The sequence below is a fragment of the Aphelocoma coerulescens genome, chromosome 3, assembly GCF_041296385.1.
Source record: "Aphelocoma coerulescens isolate FSJ_1873_10779 chromosome 3, UR_Acoe_1.0, whole genome shotgun sequence".
Lineage (NCBI taxonomy): Eukaryota > Metazoa > Chordata > Aves > Passeriformes > Corvidae > Aphelocoma > Aphelocoma coerulescens.
The window spans coordinates 110729856-110748420 of record NC_091016.1 but is presented as its reverse complement, the minus strand read 5'-3'; the positions used below and the strand labels follow the sequence as shown (position 1 = coordinate 110748420).

At 44.3% G+C, this 18565-nt stretch overlaps 1 protein-coding gene across 2 annotated transcripts in view; it reads right to left on the bottom strand.

Moving 5' to 3' along the window:
• Positions 1-18565, bottom strand: part of HPCAL1 (hippocalcin like 1) — a 64064-nt gene that overhangs the window by 21184 nt on the left and 24315 nt on the right. The window contains exon 1 of one of the 2 annotated variants that reach the window (XM_069011588.1): positions 5254-5340. The exons of the other annotated variant lie outside the window; for it this stretch is intronic. The gene's annotated coding sequence lies outside the window, so the exon portion shown is untranslated. Of the gene's footprint in view, positions 1-5253; positions 5341-18565 lie in introns of those variants that run through there. 2 annotated transcript variants of the gene reach the window in all.

Genomic DNA, 18565 nt, shown 5'->3' with positions numbered 1-18565 from the left:
GAAGTGTGTCTTTGCTGCTCTAACCCATGGGTGAGCCCACAGGGATCAAGCACAATCCTTCCCCTAGCTTCAAGCAGCACTCGCACCAGAGCAACACATGACCTTCTGCAAACCAGAAACCTCTGGACTGGATCACTGTGCAAGCCAATGGATGGGGAGAAACTGTGCAAAAATACCCCAAGTTTGCCAGAACTTTGGGCTATGCCATAATGGCGTTTGGATGCACACTGGGGCATGCAGGCAGCCATGGCCAGGCACAGGTCTGCTCAGCGGGGCACTCACTCCGATGGCCCATCACTGCTGACACGTGAGCCGTGAAACATGTCTCAGCACGCCACTGAATAAAATTTGTGTGTGCACATAAAACGCCCCATATATTGGCTTTTCCTATGGAAAGCGACTGCTTCTCCACCAACACTGCCCTTTCAGCAGGGAGGAAGCTGCAGCAGCACATTCCTGGAGGCTGCACCACGAACCCCCAGGGGCTGCTGCGAGCACCTCAGGCAAAGCTTACAGAGCTCCTCAAAAACAGAGCACCACTCTCTACCCACAAATAACCCCACTAAAACACATCCAATTTCTTGCTGCTGCTGTTGCTGCCAGCATTTCCAAGCCTGCAGCTTTCCAGGAGAAATCCATGGCATGCACACACACCAGACAGTGCTACATTTGACATGAGTAGCCTGGTTTCAAGCATCCATAGAAGCAGTGGGAGCTCCCATTTTTTCACTAGGAGAGCACATCTTAGGCTAATACAAATTAAGGTTAACCAGTGGCAAAGCCTGCTGCTCCAGCTCTGCAAGGGGGATCACACCTGCCAGTGGCTGCCCCAACAAAAAAGCAGGATGCTGGAGGGCTCCTCCTGTGATGCAGAGAAGTGGCAGCTGAGATCTTGCTTCTGCTGTGCCAGGCACCATAGACGGGGCCAAAAAGAGCCTGTTGCTGTGCCAAAAAGTGGGTAATTTAAGCTGAAAGACAGATGATGGTACTTCCCTGCTTTGCCAGGCAGCTGGCTGCAGAAACACATTTTGCAGCAGCAAACATCACCCGGCACTGATGAGATGGAGAGTCCTTTCAAGTCAGTCCTTAGCAGGTCTAAAGATGGGCTAGAGACAGAGGAGCTGCCTGATAAATGGCAATGCTTGGCAAGCCAAAACAAAAAAATATGTGCTTCCTTTCTCTCAAAAGGTTATGGTCCTTTTTCCTACTGCTGCCTCCCAGTCCATTAAATATCATTAAATTTACCCTGACTGAAAATATTAGAGGTCTCATGTCTTAAACTTGGAAGAACATTTTTTCCACTCAGAGGAATTTTGCTTGCCTTCATCAAGCAGTAGTGCCAACAATTGTTAAAATACAGTATAAATATCAGCCCTTGCCAGTAAACAAATGCAAATTTTGGCACCAGATCACACTGAAATAATCACATAATCACAGAATGGTTTGAGTCAGAAGGGACCTTTACAGATCATCCAGTTCAACCACCTGCCATGGTCAGGGACACCTTACACCAGACAAGGTTGCTCAAAGCTCTATCTAACATGGCCTTGACCATTTCAAGCGATGGGGTATCCACAACTCTGGGCAACCTCTTCCAGGTTCTCACCACCCTGACAGCAAATTTCTTCCTTATATCCAATCTAAACTTATCCACTTTCAGTCTAAAGCCATCACCCCTTGTCCTGTCACTACAGGCCCCTGAAAATACCCACCTTTCTCCATCACTTTTATAAGCCCCTTCATAGTGAAAGACTGCAATGAAGTCTCCTTGGAGCCTTCTCCAGGCTGAACAACTCCAACTCTTTCAGCCTTTCCTCATAGGAGAGGAGCTCCATCCCTGTGACCATCTTCATGACCCCCCTCTGGACTCGCTCCAACAGGTTCATGTCCTTTCCTGTGCTGAAGGCTCCTGAGCTGGACACAGTGCCCTGGTGAGGTCTCATCAGAGTAGAGGGGCAGGAACACCTCACTCATATATGTCAACACCTTGCACGGAAAAGCCCAGCTGAGGAATACCAACATGGATTGAGCAATCCTGCCTGAGGGAATGAAGAATGCATGCACAGCTATGGACCACAATAGTTAGAAACTCCATTTCCATGCTTTATTTATTTGTATTTAACAAACTAAAACCCTAAGTGCCAAACTGAAGGTTCAGTGACAACTCATACTAAACATATTAACTACTCAGATTATTAAAACACTCAAGAGCTGCTTTACTTCCTTCTGTGTATGCTCTACTAATCTCTACACTTCTCTCAGTCTGATAAAGCAATTAAAAAAAATCCATTTCACTTTCAGTTTCTGACCAGAGAAAGCACCATGGGTTCACAAGCTATCATGATTTTTTTTTTAAATGAGAAATGTTATTCTCCATATACTTTCATTAAATAATCCCAGTGAATTTAGGTATGAAACATCTGCAAAATTAAATAGGCAAGAATGTAAACTTGGTGCCTCTGCCTCAAAACACTTCCAGCCTCACCTAAGGAGTGACTTGGCTGAAGAGCTATTTATTGGAACAAAGAGGCTGAGCGGTGCAGGAGTGGCAAGGAGGGCAGGGAGTGTAATACCTAAGCCAGTTATGTAAGCGGGGAAGCACGGGGTGAAAGGACGGGAGGACTCTGCGGGACGCGTGGCAGCCAGCCTGGCAAAGCCCATAAGGAGCTTTGGCAGGGGCCGGCTGCCCCGCTGCTGGGGCAGGTGACGCAAGCCGGGCTCCAGCACCCGGGCGGCAGGACCCAGCCCCGCACCCCGAGCCACAGACGCAGTGCTTTGCTGCTGGGCTTTCTGCTCACGGGGCACAAGAGTGGAGCCCGTGGGATGCTGGGGAAAACAACAACAGGGCTTTGGTGCTTTCTCTGCCATCTATTTCAGGTTTTAATGCTGGTTTTGCTTTTTTCCCCCTTGGATTCGCTGCTGAAGTGCCCACGGACAATGAGACTACTGAGCATTTACTACAGCGTGAGATTAGTTTGGGTTTCAGTTTCTGCTGAGCCAGCTCATTTCCTTCCACATTCTTACAGGAACAGATGCTAAAATATAAAAGGGCAGTCAGCATCATAAAGGCAGAAAAAGGAAAACCCTTCATACAACAGCACGAAGTTAAAAATACTTTTTCACAGCTTTAGCCAGAGCCATTCAATAGCTTGCTCTGCCGTCTAATTACATTACATTAAAGAGGCAAAAATTATTATTTTTTCCTAAGAGCAACAAATCCACAAACACATACACAGCTCAAAATATCAAAAACCCAACCAAACATCCAACAACAAAACTGGCCAAACGGGCCAGATTAAAAGAAGTGTTCAAAGGAGCTAAACAGAGTTTTGTCCCCTCCCATCATGCCTGACTGCAGTGCTGCCTTCAGACACCAAATTCAGTTGCTGCAGCAATTAGTCACAATATTCAAGGGGAGTTAAAACTGCCAGATACACCAAAGAGCGTCCCTGTGCTAGAATCAGTTCTTTCCCCAGAGGCAAACCAAGCAGATGGACAACCTGCAGATCACAAAAAGCCATAAGCCATCCCTGGGCTGCAACAGCAGCAAGGATGAGGTGATGGCAGCCCTTGCTAAACAAACACCCGGCCCTCGTGTCACTACTCCAGTCAATGCAGGAACACCTCTTCCCTTGGAGCATCTCTTCCCTGGGAGCTTTGGTGCTCAATGGCCACAGCCCAGGGCCCTACAGCCGAGACAGAGCCACCAGGGCTGGTACTCTCTTTTGGGAAAAAGTAGGTGGAAAGAAACACAGATTGCCTAATTGCACCACACAAGCCATGTTTCTCTTTCCACAAAGTTACATCCATCAACTTTATTCTTGCTCAGAAAAGTCCCAAGTATGGCAAGATGCTTCCCCATGCAGCTCTGACATTCAGATGCTTTGCCAGCTAGATGGGCAACCTGCAACCCCTCCAGGCACTGTTTAAAGTACCTTTTATGCACAGATGTAATATCCATTATCCTATAATGTCTTTAAAATGCTTCTCATTAGCCACCCCAGATGTGCAAGCCACTACTTGGCAAGCCCACACCTTCCTGATACTACTCCACCAGCCCATAGCTGCACCTGCAAGCACCATCTCTTGCAAGCTGTGGAAAAATACATTGAAACAGGCCAGAAAACTGAGATCACAAAGGACCAAAGCCACTGATTCCCCCATCAGGTTGCTTCACTGCTTGGTGCAAATTTTTCCAGGAGGTTTCTAAACCTCTGAGAACTACCAAGCTGTGAAGTATAAATACGCAATGTAAATACAGAGACATTGATAGGACTAATGATATGAAATCACTGATAAAACTTAGGATTTTCAGACCAATCTTTCCAAATCATTAGCTTCTGGATTTAAGACAAGTGAGGCAGGTTCGTGGAGGCTCAAACAAGGTAGAGTAAAACAAATCTAGCTCACATGGATAACATAAATGTCCCTGCTGGCAGCTTGGACCAGAACCAGGCTCCACAACACCTTACTGACCACAACTTCAGGGAATTTCAATCCTGCCTCTAAAGAGCAGAGAAAATGATGCAATTTCCTGTTGCTTTCGTCAACTTATTCATAAATGTTTTAGTATTATGAACATTTTAATCACCTGTGCATTGCCTACACAGTATCATTAGGTTTTCAAAACAAACAAACAAACAAAAAAAATGTAGTATCCTTCATGCAAAAATAAACTCCCAGGGCAGCTCTTGACAAACACAGCTCCACCATCCCTTCAGCCAGGAGATGCCTTTCTCCCTTCCCTGCAGCTCCCCCAGAAGTGGCTCAGCAAACCACCCCAGCACCCACTGCTCCTCCCTGCCGGGAGAGCGAAGCCCTCTGCAGCTGGCACAGCTGGTGTCACACAGTGCCCAGTGGCTCTCAGGCCCAGTTTTGGTGCCAGTTACACCACCCTACTGCCACACTGCTGCATCAGCACAAGGGGCTGCCATCACATTATACATTTTTGACGGCTTCACTATTTCTCTGCTTGTTCACCCATTTCACCTAGACCTCTAAGCCATTCCAGAACTACTCTCTGGGATTTAGGGTTTAAAGCCAACCCCTTCCCTCACTGACAAAACATACACTTGGGACTGATTGAGGACCTAAACATTTGCCCCACAACAAATATTTATGGGTGTAGAGGGACTTCGCGCAGCACCCCAAGCGAGACAGACACCAACTGACTGCAGTGTCACCCCCTGTAACCCAGAGAAGGGACAGCCCCACATCACCAGCCCCACTCCTCACTGGCTGCCCTGTACTCACCCCCTCACCTCACCCCTCCAGATGCCCTGGGCTCAGGCAGGGGGGTCTCCAGGCTGGACTGGCCACCCCATCCCTTCAGCTGCTCCTTCACAGCCCTGTGTGAACCAGGAAGTAGAGGCAAGCCAGCAGTTTATTTTTAACTTTTTTTTCCTCCCGTAAATAAAAAGCAAAACCACATGCATAAACCACATGTTCGCACTAACTCCACCCAGTGACGGGTTTTACATTTTGCATCCTTCCAACACTCAAAATTCCTGGGCAATGATGTAGAGCAGACATCACCCCACAGATTTCCATTACACCCCTCAGTATCCCTGTTCCTACACTGGCAAAATAAGAGTATCTCAAACTCTGAATTAAGTCTCTCCACAAAGCAGGCAAAGCCTGAAGAGAGAGCTCAGTGAGGGTGACTGCTCTCAGCCTGTCTTCCCCTTTCTCTCCCTCCTCAAAACCATCCAGGACATCCAGGAGCACAGGCAGAAGTTGCAGCTCACATTTCCAAAGCATTGCTGCAGACTCTTTGGAGAAAGAAGAGCTAGTGTGGGACTATGAGACCCTTCCCACAAGTTAAAGCACAGCTCTGAATCCCTACTAACCAGAAGTTGGCTCTTGCTTCTCTTCTGCAGCTCCTCAGACATCATTGCTTGTAACATCTTTGAGTGTTTCATATAAACAAGTTACAGGATCTCAAGTGACCCCCCAAATTTTAGTTTCAGAGGTGCAGGCAGGTGGAAAGAGTTAAAGGGTTTCCCAGCAGCTGGTAGTTTTGCTACAGGTTGAATTTTTGGAGCTAGGAGGAGACTACCCATTCACCATGGGAAATTTTGGTATAGCACTTAAGCTTCCCTCAAATAAAAAGTTGAAAGATCCCGTTTTTTCCAAAATGTCTATTGAAATTTCACCTTCTTTAAAAGGAAGGGGGGCACTAGGTCAGTACACACATACCTACACCTTGAGCAGAAAGACCTCTGAATCAAAGAGACAAAAACCTTCAAGGAGCAAATACATTAATGCAAGACCCAGTTTGTGCCCACAGTCTGATGAGGCTACACATTCAGGCTCTAATAGCAAAATTACCTGTTTTCAACTCCTGTTCAAAGAGCAACTCCATACCAGCAGAGTGCCACTTAGACATGAACATTATTAATACAAAAATGCCTGTTTCAGAGCTCTGAAAACACTAATTAATCACAGCACCGGCTCTATGAGTGATCATTTGCAAATGCCACGCCCACTCCGCCCCACCCTGACATTGCTGGCAGTGCCTCATCCTAGGCAGAAAAATGTCCTCACTGCTGCTGGATACCATACTGCTTGGACAGCAAGTGTAAGCCATTTGTTTTGATGAAAGCAAGCTTGAGAGATAAAATAAGACACTGGAAATCAATAAGAAGGCATCTGCCTCAATTTTAATATTTCCCTACTGACTTTTACCTCCAAGACAAGAAGAATTTGGTGAGTTTGCACAGCAGCTCAAGGATGGACTGGACAGCTTCAAGCATTACAAGACTTGAAGATACAAGCTTTGTTCCACAACCTCAACAAGAAAAATATGTTTGTGAATATAAAAAGGTGGAAGCTAAGATGGCTGGGTCACTCCAACTACTACGTGTTCTTCTAAACTAGGATGAAAAGTAGATTCAATGCAGCCCTGCAGATACATTAATTAATTCAAAAACCTCCTGGAAAAGCTGGCAAACATTTTTTTGTATATTTTAGGAAGCAGAGCTGAAGTGGAACGTCTTCTCCCAGTCCAGCCTAACAAACACATGGTAAGATGTTGGCTTTAGGACAGCAGATTACGTTAGCTAACAGCCATCCCTTGCTTCACTCTTGCTCAGCCCTCTTGGCCCATCTCAACCAGCCAAACTGGTTTTCAAAACAGCTCACTTTTGGTTGTTGCAGGTGTCATTAGCCACATTGTCCACGCTTTATCCAATTATTTACAGTGCCCCACCAGCACCCTCTGAAAATGCACCAAGGTGCCTGGTACCAAGTTTAATTATTCCCTTGCTGAAGAACTGCAGGTTATTTTACGCAGAGCGATGGGGAGGTGTATTTGCTGGGTGAAGGGAAAGCCTTATCTTGTGCCCCATTTCCTGAAGGAGACTTGAATTTAAAGCTACTTAACTAACCAACCACACTGTGCAAGGAGCAGTGTGCTTATTGCTAGGAAGCATTGCAGAAGCACCACAGCCAGCTACAATTTCCTTGCTCTGCAGAAGCAGCATATTCCCCTTCCCACTGCCTGAGGCTCTGCCTCACCTCCCTGCCAACGGGGTGGATTTGAAACTGCAGTAACAGCAGCCCCCTGCTCCCTTCCCACACAAGACCACCCATAACAAGGCAGCTCCCTCTTGTCTCACCACAGGGGTGGACACAGACACCCCACAGAGCAGCACCAGAGGGCTGAAACAGGCTGCCAGCCCCCTCAAGGAATGCTGGCACAGAACCCTCATGCCAAACACCATCAAGTTCCCAAAGGAAAAGCATTTAAGTGTCAAGACCTCTTTTTCCCAGCCTCCAAAGAATCCTACAGATTTCTCCAGCAGCCCAGCTGACTGTGTTTACTGCTGCATCCTTCACTTTATGGCTCAACATATACCAGAGAGACAGCAATTCTCAGCTAATCAGATTTCTGTGCAGACTGACAAATGGCTCCCAATAAGAATATAAAAACCCAGTAAAATCAAGAGTCTCTCTAATCAACTCACTTGATGTGATGCAGTAAGCCTGTAGGAAGCTCATATACTTTGTTAACACATTGGACTGCACTTTGTGGCAGGATCTCAGGGGACTGGAAGCAGTGGGGGGACCCCAGCCCAGGCCAGCTGCTGGAAGCAACATGTTCATCTTTGTTCTTTGTGCTCCACTCAATGCTATGTTATTTTGAAACTAATTCATGGAAATTCCTTGACATACCTTTACTGTGCTTGCCAAATGCCAAAGCTTCAAACTGCAGTGTGAACACACACTCACAAAGAAGGTTCTTGCTCCACTGCTGGATTATCCCAGCCCAGAAACTTCTTATAGGTGAATCCTTCCTATCTCCCCAAGCAGACCTGAAAAATCCATGAACTGACATTGCTGATGACATTGCATAAATCATCTTTTCCATGAAGACTAAGCACCTTGCCTTGATACTGACACTACAGCTCTGCCACATTCTATCCCTCCAACCTCCTGATCCTACACACTTTACCCCACAAAGCTCACTCATCATGGAGAAGAGCTTCAGAAATGTAATGACATCACTGACATATACATATGGCACCCCTCCTCTTCCCACAGTAAGGCTCATGGTGACAGCAGGGCACTGCATGCCCAGGAGTCAAACGGCTGAACCCAGTGAGTCAGGAGAGAAGGAGATGATGTGCAGAGAGGCAGGTGGAAAATCATGACCTCCTCCTCCACACTGGCCCTCAGCTGGTCTTAGAAATATGACCAGGATTTCCAGTAAAAACACTGGTGCTCTCAGAGGTCTGGCACCCGAGCTGCTGAGCAGGTAAAGAGGACAGTGAATCTGTCAAGGTCCCTGATTAGGTGTGAAAGAAAAACCCTGTGCACACAATACTCTTACTGAAGCTATAAATAGTCCCCTCTGCACCAAAGTTGTGCACACTGTATTGACACTGCTGAGTTAATAGGATTTCCTAGGTAGCCTGAACCAGCTTGTGCTGCTGCAGGGCAGCCTTGCTGAGCCATTTTCACAACACACGCATACCACTGGGGGATAATCCCGTGTTTTAGTGTCCTGATCACACTAAGGCAGGAAAAGACTCTGAGAAACTCCTAGAGGGTCGGAATGAGTTTGCATGCACACCACAATAGGGAGAAAACTTCCAGAATGGCCTTTTGGACGCAACAAGCTTATCTCCCAGCTACATTTCAGAACTTATTACAAACTCAATTTCTTTCTTCTCTATATTCATCCTTTTTTACAGTGGTAGAGAAAGGTAAAAAACAATGCTCTAATAAAATATATAATATCATTTTTATATCAAATAATGTAAAATACTATTTTCCTACTCAAGAATATCATGTCATTTCAGTTCCTGTAAGTAAATTAAACCAGTTCTCCCACTAATGGCTCATTATTGTCTTCAAACAAATATGTAAGACAAGAATATGTAAGACAAGACACCTCTTATGCTACTTTATTCCTCCTAAAGAAATCACACCCTGTTTGGGTTACTGTCTGTTAACCTAACAGGCTAACCTGAAAACTGTTAACCAAATAATCTTTTACTGTAACATTTCCACTACATTATCTTTGTCTTTGTGGTGCTTAACAGCTTGCCACTGCTGCTGGGAATCACATCCAAGTTTTGTCCTGACCCTTTGAGCCTGTACAAGATGTATCCCCTGTCTTTGGATCCAAGGATGGGCTGTGCTGCTGAGCCTATGCCCGTCTTTCCACGTACAACCACAGTATTGCTTCACCGAGCTCTGCCTCATCACTTCCATCACCTGCTAAAGCACTCCAAAACTGTCCAGTGATCTGCTATGGAGAAAGCCAATATTGACCCTTTCACGCCCAAAAGGTACTTGTACCAAGGGCCCCAGTTAAGTACCTGACTGCATAGCCAGCTACCCCACTTTGCCCCGAAGTTGCAATGGTTGGGCACCACCTGGCTGAAAACATTATCCCAGCCCCTTGGGGCCTGAGTCCCAGACCAGGAGGCAGCAAGACTTTATGTCATACAGATGAAGAACAAAAAGATGTTTTCTGGTACCTTATGTCATTCCCATCATCACTGCCTCACAGGCAACTTTCCTCAGCAAGGAATGACGTAGGACAGTTGCCTATTGCATATTTCCTGCCAACCCCAGCTTCTTCCAACTGCACCATCACTACAAGCAACACAGGAACCACGCAGGGCAATTGTACCTGTCCATCCACGTGCTAAGTATTGTACAGGGCTGACCCAACCTGCTCAAGATGAGCTCTCATTTGTGCCTGTCACCCTGGGCATGCTGTGTCTCCAGGGCTTAGGGATGCAAACTCTCTGTGCAGCACTTCTTTGTTTTTCTGGAATGACATTTGGCTATTTGGAGCACTGGGAATTTGTAACACAAGAAGAAGAAATAATAAAGTTGACCTCAAGCTGGTTCAATACACTCATTCTGAAACTAAAGTAGCTAGAACATAGTGCATCATTTTTTCCTACCACAGTTTTAGCTGTTATGGAAAATGCAGCAGTGAAGAAAAGAGCTGGTTCATGAGCTAACATAACTTGTCTGCACCTCATCTGCTCCTTCAGTATGCTCTGTACACCACGGCAGTGATGCACATAGTGCTTGCATGGCTATCTAAGAACCCCAGGCAGAAGTGATTGCAAGAGAGACATGTAGTTCAAAATTTCATTAAAGAAATGGCTATAATACAATCACAAGCCACTCAATGCACTGGAGGCTGAATGTTGCTAAGGAAAATTATGAACCTCCTCCTGCAAATATCCTTATCTACCCACAGCAGAGAAAGAGCCAATAGTGTAGCAACATCTATATTCAGCACAAGGACTAGACCAGAATAAGGTGATCATGAAATAGTTTAAAACAAAGAAGATAGCAAGATGTAATGAACCTCAACAAACCAAGCGAAACAGGGCTAAGAGGCTCTACCAGCTATGTCTTGCACTTAGTCACCTCTTAGGAAACCTTTTGTAGGAGATGGAAGGACAATCATCTTCCCAAGAGATTCCACACTGGATGGATGATGGACAGGTGGATCCTTTTGGAAAACTCATTTTCTTTATTCTGCACAGTGGATAATTCAGCTCAAGGGTAAGGAAAAAAAAAAACAGAAGGAGAGATAGGGAAAGTGCTTGAATGTTAAAATAGGCAAATTACTGAGCTAGAAAATCTAGATTAAATTAAGCATTCCTGCAAATGTGTAATAGAGAAATGAATGGCTCCCATCTGGAAGCTCAGCAAATTAACTTGGATCCTGGTTAAGACAACAGCACCAGAGTCTGCTTCCAGAAATGTAAATATCCAGTGTGCATTTGCAATCCAATCACAGGCTAAAAATACAAGACAACTCGGAGTGGAAATCTGATTTTGTGTCTACCCTCTTAATGGGAAATAAAAAAATAATTCTTTAGACACAGCAATCTGGACTTCATTTTTCCTGCTTGGAGAGATGATGCAAGATGTCTTTGCACCAGCAAAGTCTTTCAGCTGCTTCTGATTGCAAGGCCACAGCTTGTTGGAGACCTGATTCTTCTTCCTCATATTCCACTTCCCCATCTCCTTTTCCATCCTGTATCCCCTGGTTGCTCCATTGTACTGTCCTCAGCTCTCTGTATATTTACACCACTTCATTTGATTCTTCTTATTACGAGTATTCTAGTTTCTTTTTCCCCCAGAGATTTATCTCTGGCCTTCCAGTAAGAGAAGGGCTCTTGGTCTCAGTGCGCAGATGAAAAACTCAGCCACAGGCATGAACCAGGCTCAGGACTAAATTTAGCCCAGAAGAGGATAGTCTTTCTGCCGGTAGACCAGGAAGGCAACTTGGAGCAGGAGCCTATTTTAGATGCTCTCTGGTGGTGTCTACCTCCCTCTAGGCTATAGAGAGAGTCTGAGGAGACCAGGCTTAGACTCTGAGCACCATCCCTGAGGACTTTTGATGCTACAACAGGAAGGAAAAGCTATTACAAGTTAATGTCATCCATATGGTTCAAGAGCTGATACTGGAAGGGAAGTTTTAGGGTGTTTCACCACCAGAAGGCATTCATGGAAAAAAAGCACGTTTCTCTGTGTATGAGGCACGTCCTTCTGTGATCGCAGCAGGCACAGCCAGGAGCTTTAACCTACAGAAAAAAAATACCTCTAGAGACAGGATAATCAGGAAAATAATTTAATTCCCACATCTGGTTTTAATAAACAAATAGGGGGATTGGTAAATGTGGACAAAAAAGCACATATTATCCAAACTTAGGAGAGCAAAGAGCATATGAATACTAATAGCAGCAGTCAGATAGGATGTCAGATAATTAGCCAGAATTCACAGATGATGAATAAGAAACAAGAGCACAGATTAACATACTGATACCAGGAGAAAGGGCACTACAAGAGAAAACTCACGGAGCAGAATAAGAAACTCCAAAGGACAGCAGTGGTATGGGGTCAACACTGCTTGGAAGAAGGAGGGACAACAGCACAGGTAATCCTACACCCTACAGAGTCTGCATGGCAGTGCAGTGCAGACTGCAAGGTCCACAGCAAGACAGAAGTGCCAGCAGGGCTTATCTTACTGTGGGACTGCAACTTCCCAAAATACCCAACTGAAGAACCCACTATTAACGTAAAGAGCTGACCACAGATATTCCTGGAAGCAGAAGACAACAATTATAATCCTCCAGCTGCTGAACTAGAAAAGGGCAATTCTAATTTAGACACTGTAAGTAGCTATAAGTGCTCAATGAAAGCAACTCTGTAGGCGATTGTAATCATGGGGAGGTGATTTAGGGAAACACAAAAACTCATCTTGTCAATTTCCCATAAGCTTTGAGGACTCTAAGGAACTCGACATGGAAGCCAACTGGACGAAGGTGCTCAAGAACACACTTGTGAGAACCTTAGAACATCTGTATGGCAAAGATGAAAAAAAAAAAATTACTGATCAACCCCAAACAAAGTAGGGGAGATATCTGCAGAATGAGTCCCAATCAACTGCAGAAAAAAAAAAATCACTAAAAAGGGGGTTTTTAGGACTAAGCAGAGTGTATGCAAGGAATAGAAAGGAAGGGCTGCTCATCAAAGACAGAGCTGTTTCAGAGGTCAGGAAACAAAGGGGTAAAGAGAAATTGCCCAAGTCAAAGTGAATTAGATCATGCAAATAAAAGTAAAGAGCAAAGATCAAAATGCTCTTCAATGATATAAATTTTAAAAAAAGAGTAGGGAAAGCGGAAACTAGTTGCACTTGACTGATGTATCTTAAAAGCACAAGAAGGGAGAGGAGCTTCTACTGTTACTGCATCAGGATGGGGAACAGCAGACAGAAAAAATAAACCCACAGCACTGACAAAAACCCCTTCAAACTACTAAACACCTGTGGTCAAGTTGAAACTAAGTGTGGAAGTTTCTAGTCACGGTGAGGTGAACAGCCTATCCCCAGGGCAAGCACCCAAGAGGGGAGCAGTTTCTTTGGACTGAAGTCTACTTTCTGCTCGCTGCAACAACAGGAGATAGTGCCTTGCAATCAACACAGCCTCATGAAATCTGCTATTTTGAAATATGGTGACCACAACCAGTTCACAGAGAAACCTAAACAACAGGATGATGAGAGAGTACCATGATGTGTGTAGAAAAATATCTTTAAAATAAGTTTAAATTGTATCAATTGCCACATATAGCCTCATCCCACAGCATCCAGAGGCAAGGGTGCTCTTGGTTCTCCCCTTGCATCCCTTTTCTGACTTCAGCACAGGTCTCCCACACTTGAGGGTTGAGAGGAGGGGAGACTGCTTATTTATAAGCACTCGTCATTTGAGTCATTTTTGAAGAGGCACCAAAGCTACCCCACCAAAACCATAATAATCTGTTGCTGGGTTGGAGCAGTCTGTCTCACGTTTACATACTTAAATTCAGTAGCAAATGCATTAAGACCAAAACGAAGTTTTGCTCTGAATAACCTTAACATAGCACAGTTATCTTTGGGAGCTCACTCCCAAACTTCAGCATCCTGAACAAATGCAAACAACATAATTTATAAGCACTTCGGGACTGTTTCTTCCACTATACGGAATTAAGAAAGGTGATTCATGTACATGAGAAAGCTGAGCAGTAGGAGCCTGTGTTAAAATTTTCTCATTCTCCAATGAAAGCGCTTCTGTCAGAGCACAGAGTTGCCTTAAAGGGATAAGAAAATATTCCCAAGTGCAGACAAAATCTGCTGTAGTTTCATCAAGTCATGGTGAACCATGCACAGAGCAACTGCCTTTGTGCCTGATGTTTATCGAGAGCAAACACAAAACCTCTGCAACAACAGAATTGGCACCACACAAGCCAGAGAAGCAAACCTATTATTGTCCAGAATTATTATTACATTGTATTATTAAACAAAACAACTTAAGGAAAAGATTAAGAAGCTGTGAGTAACTCCATGACTTATGCCCAGCGCCACTGCTGCTCATCGGCTCCAAGTCGGCTCAACGGGGCATACAACCAAATGTATCATTGCTATTCAGAGTAATGAGGAACAGCTTAACCTCTAACCTCAGGTCACATTTGAGGACATCTCTTTAAACAGCAAGACAATTAAAACCAGAACTAGCACATAGGCAGGTCCACACCATCAACAAGTGTTGGAGGATTCCTCTGAGTCAGTCTTGATGCAGCACAATACACAAGTGTTATGACTTGTAGCTGTAAAAACGTTTAAAATGTACAAGTTTACAGAATGCATGAAGAACCAAACTGGAATCTTTTCTGTGGTCTTGCCTTTTCTCTCACAAACTATTGGATTTTACAGTGTTTAGTCACCTCCCTAAATTCAGCTGCAGATTCAGCTCAACTAAGCATGGGAAGCTCTCCCTCAACACTACATAGCCAAAAGCAGAGACCTTCTGAGAAGAAAACCAGGATATAAGCAGGTATTCCCATTACAAGGACTGCTCCAGACAAAGAGATGGTCAATGAATATTTTCACATGCTCTGCACCTATGCCACTAACAAACCAAACCACTTGTGACTCCCATCAACAAAATCTTTCAAGTATCATTATTCACCCAGATTAAGCATGCACTTAAGTATACAAATAAATCCAGCCAGCCCCAAGATAATTTAAGCATATGCCTCAAACGAAATACAAGACTGGATGTTCTGACAGAGGGCAGACTTCAGATACTTTCATTACACACTTTTCAGTGCAAGACAGAAGCACAATGCTGAAGCAAAGGAGGAGACTGAAAAAGAACCAGGCCACACATCACAATTTATTTTATGGTCATTGGCTTATCTTTAAATCAGACTTGCAGGAAAAGAATAGCAGGGAAGAGGCTCAAAAATTGTTTCAAAGATACTACTGCACTGGCTGTCTGGAGGTAAATTAATCATTGAGTGTCAATCTTGCAATAACTATAATTGTTTTGGAAGACATTCATATTGCAAAATTATAAGCACATATAGTAACAGCAAGTCAAGTCAAATCTAACCCTTCTTCATTTTACATTTGCTTTAGACATGTTTTCTCCAGCACAGAAAGAACCAACTTAAAGGTGAAAATCCCCATCATGTAGATTAAAGTTTTTTGATTACCCAGACTCTTATTCCAGCCCAGCTATTTGAGATCTCTCCAAGGGGAAAGGAAGAGATGGTATTTACAGAAACTGCTTCTAAAGAGAAAACCTTAAGGCAAGGAAGGTGAACCTGAGAGCAATGAGTACCAATTTTATATAATATTAACAACTGTTTGCTCTTGTAATTGCATTTGCTTTTCTAACTGCAGTCCCTGTGCTCTACCTTCCTCCAGAAACACCCACTGCTAGGCAAGGGTGACCAAAGCTGGATTACATCACTGTAACTATGGGGAAAACATGTTATGCCTTGCTTAAGCTCACTTTTTTCAGGGAAAGCCTTAAGTTTATCAGTTTAAAAAAAAGTTATAAAATCAGTGTGACAGAGGGACTATCCCTTTTTCCCCAGTGATTTGAACAGCACAGTATTGAATAGAGCTCTATGATGAAGGACTATTTTATTTCTAGAACAAAACCCAATGTCCTGAGCAGCTAAGTTCACATCAGAGAGGGCACCAAGCCCAAGGAAATTACTTTTCTTAAAAAAAGAAAAAGAAAAAAAGCTACTTCTTCCAAGTCTTCTCCTGACAAGCCAATTTTGTTGAAGGTAAGGATGAAGACTCCTTTGCTGGCTAAAGACCTAAGCCAGCAGGACTTTCACGTGGTTTTCTGCAGGCAGAAGACACTCACTCCTGCAAAGCTAATCCTGGTAACACTCCTGTGTGATAGCTACAGAGTGCCAAGGGTGCTGAAGCTCCAACACTTTGCGGTGGCAAGGAACCCTGACCACACGACTGTCACACCTTCTCTAACAGCCCTTGGCTCGGCAGGTGCTGGATTTGCCTCCATCAGATGTGAAGTACCTGCAGTTCCTCCATTGCCAGAGGAAGAGAGCTAAAATAAAGCAAATGAGCAAAAAGCAACTACAGTTTAAAGAATGCCCTGAACTGAGCTACAGCTGAGCTTGCATGCAAAGAGATTTGGCTTTCACGGACAAGCAGCAATGACAGGAGAGGAATTAAGTAAACAGACATTTGCCAAATATAACTTTCAAAAACAATTTGTCAGAAAATGGCATCTTTGGTGCAGCATAGCAATAGGATGGAACGGACATTCTCACAGCATCACATTTTTATTTAGAGAAGACAACCAAGGAAAAAAATAAATACATTTTGCAGATGGTCTGTCTCCAAGCGGCCCCGATAAAAAGCTGCTGTGCCCTGACTCTGGGCCAGCCACATTCCATCTCCAACTGCACAGCCTTCAGAAGCATTAGCAGTAATTAAGAAAAGCCAACCATAGTGATAAGCCAGATGTCTATAAAAGAAATACATGCTGCACTAATAAGATTTATTTTTTCTTTCACTTTTTGGTGGACTAACATGGTACACTCCTTATAGAGACATTTTTCAAGTGCTTCACACTTATTACTCCAGTGTTGACTCACTGAATCCCAGAAGGGACCCTTGGCATCACTCATCCCAGCAGGTCTCCAGGACAGCACCAAAGACTTCATGTGTGGTCACCGTGCAGATACTGCTCTTTCAAATTGCCACACAAGTGTCTGAAGCACAGTTCCTGGGAATTTGCTCAGATCTCCCAGAAAGCATTGAGAACCACTGATCTAGTCCAATACCTTTTCATTCAAATAATTTCTCCAAGAATTTTGGCACCCAGCCACCACCCATTTGGCCTGTATCACCTGTTTTCAAAAGATAGATAACCCTGACCTAAAAGCCTCCAGAGGATGAGAACCCCCCATAGCCAGAAACAATTTTCTTCCAACGGTGATGTTCTTCTACCATTAAGCAAGCAAATGGTGCACAACTTTTGCTGTGGTAGAGGTAGGATGGGGGAATTTGATCACTCTGTGTCATCTCTCTCTTTGTACCATATATAACTCAGTGCTCACTTGTGCAGCTCACTGAAAGATTAGTTGGCTCGTTCAGACAGGCAAGGGTAGACTCTTAAGACGTTTAAGTGATTTGGGCCAGGATGATCATCTGTCTCCTCCCTGCCCACAATTAACTGTTCCATGGCCCCTGTCTGTGCTAGGGCTGATCATGCTGGGGAAGTGAGAAAAGCAGAGGAGCTGAGCTCCTTCCACCATGACCGGAAGCATCTCTTCTCCCTCACCTTCCAGTGCTTTAAAGGAAGTTGTCACAAAGGGAGCCAGTCACATTGATGATCCAGGATCCTGCTTATTCCACCTAAAGCTCAGTATTTCAAATTAAAAATTAAACAGGCAGGGAAATTAAACAACAAAGCTTTGCAGTAAGCTAATAAATCATTGTGTATCTATGCTCAGATGGTTGTAAGGAGCACAACAAACTTGAAACAGCCTGCAAATTTCTAAAATTAAACAGTTCTTGGTGTTACAGAGGTCGGCCATCTGTTCACATGTTCATGTTTTAGTTAATATAACCCTTCTTCCACTCTTCTCTCCTGACTCAAGCATACTCCCTAGGAAGAAGACAATATGACTCCCTAGGAAGAGGATAATATGGCTGAAGTCACCGCAACTAGACAGCCCTCCTCTTCCACAAAGAACTGCCCACAGAAAGCACATTTGTGGTTAGGACTATGGAGGCAAACAAGAAAAGTGGTGGAAAGAGTACTGTGTTATGGAGGTCTCACAGAAGAGCCAAAGCCTGCAGAGAGCCAGGATTGCTGGTGATGTTCACGAGAGAATTTGTCAGGTTCTGAAAGCTGTGCTCTACATCCCTGACTTGTCAGGAGACCTCTGGACCTCCAGCCCACCCTCCATCACATCCTTCCTAGCCTCTGCTTAGTCTCGTAGGGCTCCTAGAAATATTCAAAAGCATTTCAACATTCACCTTTAAAATGCCATCTCATGACAGGGAGAAAGTGAAATATGACTGCTCTCAACAGCTTTCACATACATTTCTAGTGGAACTGCCTGCTTTATAAAAAAATGGGAATTATCTGGAGTTACTCAGCAAGCAAGGCCAGACCCAGGCTGAAGCTGGGTTTATAGAGCAAGAAGTGGGCTCCAAGTTGTGTATGGTATGAAGAGATATGATGCAAAACAACCAAACTCAGCTGTCTGA